Below are 11,039 nucleotides of genomic sequence, written 5' to 3' on the forward strand. Positions count from 1 at the left end.
CAGGGATTGAACTCAGGCCCTTGCACTTGCCAGGGAAGTGCTTATTCCACTGAACCATCTCCCCGGCCCCTGATTTTTTTAAATTTATGCATTAGTCAGCTTTATATTATTATAGTACAATACAAGAGGCTACTAACTTATAATAAACAAAGGTTTATTTCATTTCATGATTCTGAAGTTTCCAGACCAAAATCAAGAATCTTAATTACTGTTGGCTCTATAACAAACTGTTCAAGACCCTTGAAACAAAGGGAGAGGCTCTATTCCCTCAAGTGCATGCTTTCAGTGCATGCTTTCAGTGACCTAAGTACTTCCTTTCAGATCTCACCTCATAAAAGTTCATACAACTTGCAAAAGCAATATTCTGGGAACAACATTTTAATGTGTGGATCTTTAGGGGACACTCATCCAAACCATAGCAGGTCATAAATTTTGTTATAGCTCATTTAGTTTACACAGTTATTGTGAATTATTAGTGAGGCAGTCCATACATTTCTAATTCTTTGGTGTCAGTTCTTGAAAATGACTGTTTTTCTCAGTGGTGTCATGCTTTCTTGATTTTCTGGGTGCATATTTCTTGTAGCTTTCAGTTGATGCCTCTATGCCTCATGGAATAATCACCTCTTGTAGACATTTTGAAAAATAATTTAGTGGGGAAAGGCATCCACCTCTAGATTGTTGAAAAGGAATTTTCTGAGTTAAAAGCAATGATTTCAGCTCTAGAGTAGGTGCAAGAGCATAGTATTCTTCTGTAGTGTTCATGAAGCTGTTTTTTTTTTCTTTTTCTGAACTGGGGATTGAACTTAGGCTCTTACACTTGCCAAGGAAGTGCTCATTCTACTGAGCCATCTCCCCAGCCCTGAAGCTCTGTTCTTGAATCAGTATTGGCAAAGATTATGCCTGAAGTTGCCTGTAACTCACTTTGTGCCATGGTCTGGATACAAGAGATCCAACAACAGCAAGCCTGATCATGCCCTAGACCAGCAGTGGTGAACCTGTGACATGTGTGCTACAGCAATCATGGAGCAGGCCATGGTGGAGTGAAGCAATACTTTTTGTGTGGTTATTACTGGTAACTTCTTCCCTATGTCTTTGTTCTTAATCATCTCTGCTAACTGTTTAGATGAGTGTACCTTAAGGATCCACGCATTACAAAGTTGGTCCCCAGAATAGTGCTTTTGCAAGTTGAATGAACCTTTATCAGGTAAGATCTATGTTGATGGCAAATGCTTCTGGTGTCTTCAATAATGGGACTATTAGTGGTTATTCTGATCTCCCCCTTCCTCCGTAGAGGGAAGTTACAAATCAAATGTTTTTCATCTTTGTGTTCTTCATGTGAGTGTGCTTACAGTAGTGGAAATACTAGTGTCCAGGCTATTGGAAACACCTTATGGCACCAGTGTGGTTTGATATTGTCACTTATGGAACAGCTGTAGCGCTAGTCCGGTGTGTGGACATCTAAATACTACACTTCAGGCTTAGGGTCTGGAATGGTAGCAGAGCTGGTGTCTAGGGCACAGGCACCTACATAATGCACATAGAGTTATGGTCCAGAATTGATTTCCATGGAGGAGCTATGGTTCTACAGTCTAAGACAGTGATGGTAAACCTTTTGGAGAACAACTGTCCAAATTGCAACCAAAAATCCAATTCCTTATTACATACTGCCAACAATGCAATTAAACCAGTGTACTGATATTTTAGTTTAGAAAAATAGCTTTTATCTGATCCTGAGCTGCTGGAGTGACTTAGCTCATATGTAGACAGAGAAGGCTCTCTATGCTTGCTGTAGCACACATGTCATAGGTTCAACATTGCCGGTCTACGACATCATCAAGCATACTGTTGCTGGATCTGTGATATCCAGATTATGGAACAAAGTCTTAGTCTCAGGCAGCTGGAGTATATGAGAATGGATTCCATGGGATCCTCATTGATTAAATATATGGGGAGGGTGACCAGTGGCTGAAAGTTTTGTTGTGGCCCTCAATGGTACAGTCTTCTGGGACCTACCATGGATCAGGCCACTGTGGAGTGAAGCAGTACTTGTGTGGTTACTACTGGTAACATCTGCCCGATGTCCTTGTTCTTAATCATCTCCGAATAGCTCAGTTATGCCAATTTCTCTACATATCTGAGTGGAATGAATCCAAAGTGGGTCCTTCATTTGGAAAGTTAGCTTGGGGGTTTGGTTTGGATAGTTCAGAAAAAATGAAGCAGTTATTCCTGTCTTTTTGTGCTATGCTTCTTTTCTGCTGTTGTTATTGCTACAATTTTTTTAACTGGACCCCTGTGGTGCCTCCAAGATAATTCTGTTCATTGCTAGGTGTTATTTTTATTTTTACCTTTTTGGAACAGATAAACCTTGCTGAAATCACTAGATTTTTCTAATTTGCACTTTTAAAACATATTTCATGTTAGATTTTAAACAAATACGATTGAATGCTTGGAGGATTTGCCAAATTAGCCCTTCAAATATATTGTATAACTTTTCATTCTCATTCAGTATACAACATAGTTCCTAATTCACACATCATCACTGACACTGTATATATTCAAAACTTCCATTTACCTTTGATATAAATAAAACTAATTTAACATTGCATTTTTATTGCGATTGATTTGATTAACTATTTGCAATGACATTTTCAACTCTTTTTTTTTAACTTGGTGCGCTAAAATTTTTAAATTACAAATATTAAGATGTTTATATTATCAGCTCTCCATTTCATCACTTTTGCCACTCTCAGAATGATGATATCTACTATATAATTAGAATAACTCTCATTTTGGGTTGTGACAAAGAGCTCTTGATTCTTTTCTTGATATTGCATATGAGCTGATTATTCCGTCAGCCTCCACTATCATCTTTGTATAATTGTCCTGCCCTTAGAGGGTTTGAATGCCACCTAACATTAATTTGTTGAAATTGATAAGCCATCAGGCAGCAGAAAGATACAAAGAGATTTTTTTTAAAAAAAATTGATATATTGAAGTTTTCTAGGAAAATCAGGGTATCTCCCAAACATACAGAAAGTCTCTTGAGAGAGCTAAGAGTCTTTGATTCTGATTGTATGTAAAGGTTAGGGCTAGGTTGAAAATTTCTGTGGATGAGTTGGGCTTGAAATGGTTGAACTTTTTATTGGCGCCAAAAGGAAGTAATATCTATATTTTCTTGTTCAATTGTGCAGTTACTGTATCTGAAAAGTAGAAGGTGGGGCTTGTAGATCATCAGACTACAGTAAAAATAGACTTCAAATATTTATTGCATCGTTTGTAGCATATTCTGTTATCTATTTAGATATCCATTTTTAGCATGGGGTTTAGTCCCTGGCCCTCAATTGAAGACGACCTCGTTCCTAGACGACCTCATATATAACCAGCTTGAAGTAATCCTGTATCTTGTCTAATGAATATAGAAACAGGTATATCTCAAATCAGGTCATAGAATATCACTGGCCACAATAAAACCAAATGTGACCAACATTTGACCTATAAGTTATAAAGAGAGTGGTTTAATTTGTTTTTGGAAGGGTATTACAAGAGCAGATTTAATAAGATTATTTGTTTCTGCTGTTTCATTTTGTAATACTCGTGGTTGAACCAAGGGTCTTATACAAGGTAGGGAAGTACTCTACAACTGAATTTCATTTTCTTAGTGTATGTATGTATGTATGTATGTATGTATGTAATGGGAATTAAGTTGCCCAGGGTAGTCTTGAACTTAAATTGTCCCACACCCTGTCTACCAAATAACTAAGAATGTGTTACACCATGCCCAGGTAAGTTCTTCCTTCTTATGTGAAAGCCAGTATGAGTGATAAGATCTCTTGCTTTGAACATTGCCAAGTATATTCATGAAGTTTGGAAGTGCTAGAGCCATCTCCCTTCCACTTTGCCACTCAAGAGAATAACAGAGTTGGAATCTTTCTAGTACATGTCTGACTACTTTCCTACTTCATTATTCTTTTAGTCACTTGAGTCAAATAGTTACCTATCTTTATTTAAATTGATTTCCATACAAATTTTGGTTAATTTGCAACAAAACAAATGAGTCCCCACTTTGATAAAAGTCCTTTTACCTTTTTAAAGAAAGAATCATCAGTAAAAATCTTGGCAAATGGTATGCTTTTAGAAGAATCATAAATAAAACACCTTCATCTATCAGTAACTTGTTATTTTTGTTGTCATTTTCACAGTCTGTGCTAAATTCCACTATCCGTATTTTTTCTTCTTTTTTTTTGTACCAGGTTTCAATCTCAGGACCCTGTGCTTGCCATGTAGGCACTTTGCCACTGAGCTGTATCCACTCTGCCCATATATTCTTCTTGACTCAGGTAGACAATGTAATCTACACCACAATGATACTTCTTTATTTTTGGTATCTTTGTTTTCACCCATCAGTTCACTGTACACCTGAGACTTTTTTTTTATGTGAGACAGCAACCAATTTTATACCATAATTTTCAGCTGCTTATTTTGGATAACATAAGGTATAGATTTGAATTTTTTATTCATGAGTTACATTATAGGAATTAGTTCTTTCCTGCTAGGTTTTATGGTCATTTAGGAGTGATTTGTGAAGTATATTTAGTAAGTTTAACTTGGTATCAGTATTAATATGGTATGTTATTTTTATGGTACTTGTCTTCATCATTTCATATTTTCCACTTCATAAACTCATTGGTTTTTGATGTCTACGATGATTCCTAAGAACACGTTTTCCTTCCACATAAATGTGACTTTGGGTCATGACAGACAATATAATAGATATTTCATCATAGCTGAATATCAGCCAAGGAAACTTTAGGAAGTAATATTATTGAATTATATTTGCTTTTAAAATTTTATTTTCATATGAACTTCCAGGGAAGCAATGCATGTTTCCCAGTAATAATTTGATTCATCTTTCTCAAGTTCATTTTGAGGAATATTTCAAGAAGTCATTGTGAAATTTTCATACCAATATCATTAGCTTTGTTATATGCAGGGATATGTATTTAGTGATAAATATCAAAGAAATTTAAATTATAATGTAGTAATATATTTAATAATCATTATATTATTTGGATTGTATGAGATACAGATATTGAAGTTGATATTTTAAACAATATAGGTAGCACTATTTCATAAACATAATTTTTCGATTTTTAAATCAGTGTCAATACTTGTACTGAAAAGTTTTTACTTGCTTGTCTATCATAGTTTGTGTGTATGTTTTAGCACAGGAAATTATTTGATAGTAACTCAGTATTGAGGGGCCCAGGAGATGACTCAGTAGAATAAGTGTTTGCCTGGCAAGCACAAGGGCCTGAGTTCAATCCTCAGTTCCGCAAAAAAGAAAAAAGTAACTCAGTATTCACTGTATTTCCATCTAGCACTCCTATCACATATCATTCTGTGACAGGCAATTAGATCCTGTTCTGTAATTAATAATTAAAATCATCTTACTGAATTTTTTAAAACCTGCACATAATATAATATATACCACTATAATTCCTATTCTACTAAAGTGTGTAATGTGACTCTGTCTAAATAAATAACATTTGTATTTAATTCAAAGGAGATAGATTATTGTCAGACCGTGAATGATAGTATCATTTCCTCTAATGTCATCTCAGCAAATATTTTAACACTTCTATCTATATTGATGAATATGTTTTCTGAAGTGAGTAAATGTAAGGTTATTGTTAATGGATAAAATATCGAGCTTATGTATATTGACATTGACTATAATTTTTAAGATTTTAAGACTATCACCACAGTTGTTAGTGGCCCTTATTTTCAAACAGATATGCATTTGTCATAATTGGAGATAATTATCCTCAGAATGTACACAAGAATTTAGGCTAGTAATTATACAGTTGGGAAGACAGATACAAGAAATATTTAGATAGATAGAACTTGTTATAATTTATGTCTTGATGTTTTCTCAAAGCATCATACAATTTATTATTATTATTTTTTTTTGGCAGAACCGGGAATTGAACTCAGGCACTAGCACTTGCCAGGGAGCGTCATACAATTTTAGATGGGGCTTTTTAAGATGTGGCTTAATCTACAATGTGTGATGCTGGGATGAAGGGTGCATGATTAGGAAGTCTATTGATGGATTTGGCATAGTTCTGGATTATATTAAAAGTGTGAGTGCTACACCTGCTATAGGGCAGGTAGCTTGAATACAATATAAGGGACAGAAATAGGCTTGTCCCTATTCTCTAAATTCATAAGCTGAAATCTTGAAACCAAATAGTTTGGAATATTATCATATTTGGGCATAGAATCTTTACAGAGATAATGAAGTAAAACTGAAATCATCAGTGTAGGCCAGTCCAGTATGACTGCTATATTATTAACAGATGAAAAAATTGGGCATAGACAAGCAAAGTGAAAACAATGTGAAGATGCAAATATAGAATGACCATCAAAAATCCAAAGACAGGGGACTGGGGAGATGTCTCAGTAGAATAAGTATTTCCCTGGCAAGCACAAGGGCCTGAGTTCAATGCCCGGTTCAAAAAAAAAAAATCCAAAGACAGGGAGTTGAAATAGATCCTTCCTTTATGATCCTCAGAAAAAACTATCTATGACAACATCTTTTTCTTAACTTTTGGCCATCAAAACAGAGAAAAAAAATAGTTATGCTATTTAAACCACCCATTGCTGTAGTAGCCTAACAAGATGAATATAAGTAATAAGAGAAGATGTCATTTTCTTGGGCTGGATCTTGGAAGAAAGCATTCAATTTTCATCAGTAAGAATGTGGTGAGTTAGAGGATTTCCATGCTGGCCACAGGAAAGACATGACTCTGAAATGGCATTACTTCAAAATAAACTATAGAGAAGCACTTTAACAAGATTTCATGAGGGTCATCCATCATGATGGGAGAACTCCTAGAGAAAGCATTATGGGGTCACTATCCAGAAGGGGAAAACAAGGGATTCCATGAAGAGAAATGAAGTAGAGAGCAGTTTTATTTACCAAAGTATTGTTACTCAGCAAGGCCACAGAAAGTCTCAGGGTCAGAGAGGCCAAAAGTAAAGCAACATTTTTTAACATTTTATAAGCACAGGGTTTTGTTTTTATCTGTGGCTAGCAGATGTTATGTGTAATTTTGTAGGGTGTGCAAAATAAGCAGGTTCTAAATGACTAAAAATAGGCTTTTGAGGGCTATATTTAAAGTAATTGGTTGTGTAAAAATTTGAGTTTGGTGCCAGAGAGCTTTGAGCGGATGCTCTTAGCTTCTATAATGTAAATAACAAAAATGTTAATATATTAAAACTATCTTTATTTATGTAGGTAATGAGTATGACATTAGCTGGGGGTTTTTGTAACTGCTCTGAGTACGTTGAAAAAGTTCCTTTGTATTTCTAACTTGCTGAGTGCTTTTATCCCAGAAGATTGTTGCATTTTTGTTCAGTGACATTTTTAATCTTTACAGATGACCATGTTGATCTGTTTCTTTCCATGTATGATATTATATTAATTAATATTATTTGATGGAAAAAAGTTAAATGGACCTTGTCTTCCTTGAACAAATACCTCTTGGGTATAGTTCATAATCCTGTATATGTGCTGCCGGATTTTTAGGTCATATTTTCTTTATTTATGATATTTTTATCTGGTATTGATAATGGGTGATTGGCTGCATAAAGTGAATTGGAAGTCATGTATGCTTTTCTATTTGTTGGAACTGTTTTAAAGAATTTGAATTATTAGCTAGTTATTTAGTAGAAATTTCTAGTGGAAACATCTGTTTTGAAATAATGAATAATGCCTTTACTTGTTTATTTATGTCTTATTGGCCTATATGCATATTGTCTTTCTTCTCAGATATATTTTGATATTTTTCTTGTTCCAGAAATATGTCAACTTCATATAAGATATCTAAACCATATAACTGTAGGCAAACAGTAGTACATGATGAGTTCTTATTTTTAAGTTTGTTAATGGCACTTTCATTATTTTGAGTTGTTCTCTTTCTAAATGCTCTATACTGGGTTTTATCAATTTTCTGACCTTTACAAAGAATCAAATTTTTATTTTCATAAATTCTTTCTATTATCTTTTTATTTTCTTTTCATGTATCTTCACTTTCATATTTATTATTTATTTTCTTGTGGATTTTTATATAGTTTGCTAGTATGGAAATTTAAGATACTAACTTTCTTAAAATACACATTTGCAAGTGTAAGTTTCTTTTTTATTTAATTTTTTTGTTTTTAATATGTAATTCTTTTATTCTGTATAAGGTAAGAAAATATACAGAACAAAATTTTCCCTTTTGAAAAGTAATGTTACAAAACCATATTAGCACTTATATATATAAATATTGTACTCTAGCTCATTAGTAGTTAGGCGTGAGTCCAGCAATATATTCTCATGACTGTTTAAGCAAAAAACTGAAAGTTTGTCAGAGTTCCCTCCTGTAGCAGCCATCCCAAGGGACTGTGGCAGATTTCTGCCAGCTGAGAAGAATGTCTGGAGGAAGGAAGCCATTGCATGGGCACAGGGCTTTACTTTACACAGGGTTTAATTTTTTTTGCCTCTCAAAGCATGTACATATACAGAGATGCATCTTTCATAGATACCAAAAACAAATCAGTCAGTGTAAGCTTATTTCAAAAGTATGGCACAGGTGTAAGCCACAATGTGGTTTCATTAACGATCCTGAACTTGCACACCTGCCAGAGGGAAGTCTGCACTTGGATTCTACAGGCATCACAATTCCATCAGTCCTGCTCCAAGGATGCAAGAGGAAGTGATTTGCTAATTATAAAAATCAGGCTTTTTTGCTGGGAAAAAAAACCCAACGTGGCACCCAGCCCAGAGTGCTTCCACCGGTACGTCTCCTTTAAGGGAACTGGAACGTGGTGAGGGGGTTTCTAGATTTAGAGTACTAAAGAGCCAGTGTGCCCAGGCTGCCCGGGCCCCCTGGCAGAGCCCTGCTCCTGATGCCTTATGCACTTCCCTGGTCTCTACGTGGCCTCAAACTCATCGATGAGCTGCTTGGTGCTGCCCTGCCAGATTTGGCGCAGGGTCTTGTACTTGTCCCGACCTTGCCTCATGTTCTGGTTGTGGATGATGTCGTTGTGGGTCCTCTTGTTTTTGTCCCTGGCTTGGGACAACTCGCTGCTCAGAGTCAGCATCTGCCGCTGAACGCGCTTATTCTTCTCTGCCTCAGTGATGCGCTTCTCCCCGTTGCGGTGGTCCAGGATGCCCTCGCTGGAGAGGTCGGCACTGTAGCACATGGGCTCTGCACCCTCCTCTTGCAGGTTCTCCTGCACATGGTAACTCACAGGCTCGTACATGGGCTGCAGTGGAAGTGGTGGCGCTGTCATCACCAGGTGCAGCCCTCCTTGGTCTTCACTAGGTCATCCTGGGCTTCTTTGGCCCTGTGTTGCCACTCTTCCACCTCATCCTCCTTGTGCCGCTGCACCTCCTCCAGCAGGGCAATCTTGGCAGTATACTCTGCAAGCTCCACAGCGAGCTGCTCCTGGCTCTTTATCTGATCCACCGTCCATCTCTCCAGCTCGTCCTTGGTCCGCAGAGCAGCCACACGGTCGGCCTCCAGGCGCTCGGCCTCCTCCTGGGCTGGCTTCCTCTCATCCTCCAGCTGGAGGGCTCTCTCCATCTGGTCAGAGAGTTCTTTCTCTGCCTTCTTGGTCTCCTCATAGTCCTGCAGCCACAGCATCAGCTCCTCCTCCTTCAGCATCTGCTTCTCCCTCTCAACAGTCTCTCTCCTCTTCTTCGTCTCCAGCTGCTGCCGCTCCAACTGCTCCGATGTTTCTCCTCCCGAGCCCCGTCCTTCAGCTGCTGCACCTCAGTGGTGTCGGGATTCCTGTGGGGCATGTACAGCTCATGGTTCCCCATGCACAGCTGCAGGATCCGCTTGTTAATCCTCAGGCAAGGGGCGGAGAACACAAGGTCAGGTGCTTTCTTGTCGATGGGTTTAATGACAAACTTTTTGTCATTGAAAGAGATGTTTCTGATTTCACTTGAAGGGAAGCCAATCTTTGGGGTCAACTTATCATCTTTCTCATAAATATTTATTTCAAGGGCATCAACTCTAAGTCAGTCAAAGGTCTGTTCCTTTCTTACTTTTGATCTCAAAATAATTGATTCCATACATCTCCAGGTCCTGAGCAATCTTCAGGTACTCCAGCATAGCATTATCTTTGAGCATCCCATGGTGTTTCTCGTGCCACACCTGGATCCAGTCCTCCCATTGATCCCTTGTGAGTTTGTGCTGTTCCATGACTTTCTGTGGGATCAGCTGCTTAGAGCTGAGGTACCCAGCCTTGTGCACCTCTTTGTTGCAGTCTCCGAACTTGGCCTACATGGGGTAAGACCCCAGGAGCACAGCTGTCTCAGGGAGATAGTAGATCTCATCATTAAGAATGTCCTCCTTCACCCAGAGGAAGAACAGCTTCTGTGTGATGTCCTGGATGAGTTCCTCAGACGTCTTCAGGGCAGAACATGGCCCTGAAGTTGAACTGGAGGGGGTTGTCTTTCCTGACCTCCTGGACAGACACCTTTTTATCAAGTTTCAACAGATATAAAATCCCTTGTTGTCCACATACTGGAGGCCAAAGTACCACACTTCTCGGAGGTCAATAGTCTTAACCACCTGATCAAAGAGCTGCTTTCCGGTGGTATTTGGCTGGATGGTAACTACAGCTCCGCATCCATGGTGGTAACCCGGACATTGATTGGCTTCGGCAGTGTCAGTTCCTGGTGGGCTGCCTCGATCTCCCAGAAACACGGCTCCACAGCAGGGACTAAGATGGCTCTGGCGACCCCGGCTCCGGCCCTGGTCTCAGCGGCCCCACTAGTGCGCACCTGGCCACTCACAGGAGAGGCCCCCGTGAGCGTGAATTTCTTTTTGAACACCAAGTGAATCACACTAAATTTTTTTTGTTTGTTTCTTTGTGTGTGTGTGTGTGTGTGTGTGTGTGCAGGGTCTCACTACACAGCTCCGACCTATAGTGATCCTCCTGTTTTCAGCCTCCCTAGTATTAAATTTTGTTAATTATAT

The 11,039-nt window shown here is 38.2% G+C and overlaps 1 pseudogene; it reads right to left on the reverse strand.

Moving 5' to 3' along the window:
- Positions 1–8,979: 8,979 nt before the first annotated feature.
- LOC101588349 overlaps positions 8,980–11,039 on the reverse strand; it is a 193,052-nt pseudogene continuing 190,992 nt past the window's right edge.

The sequence above is a fragment of the Octodon degus genome, unplaced genomic scaffold (genome assembly GCF_000260255.1).
Source record: "Octodon degus isolate 3935 unplaced genomic scaffold, OctDeg1.0 scaffold00278, whole genome shotgun sequence".
NCBI classification, from domain to species: Eukaryota; Metazoa; Chordata; class Mammalia; order Rodentia; family Octodontidae; genus Octodon; species Octodon degus.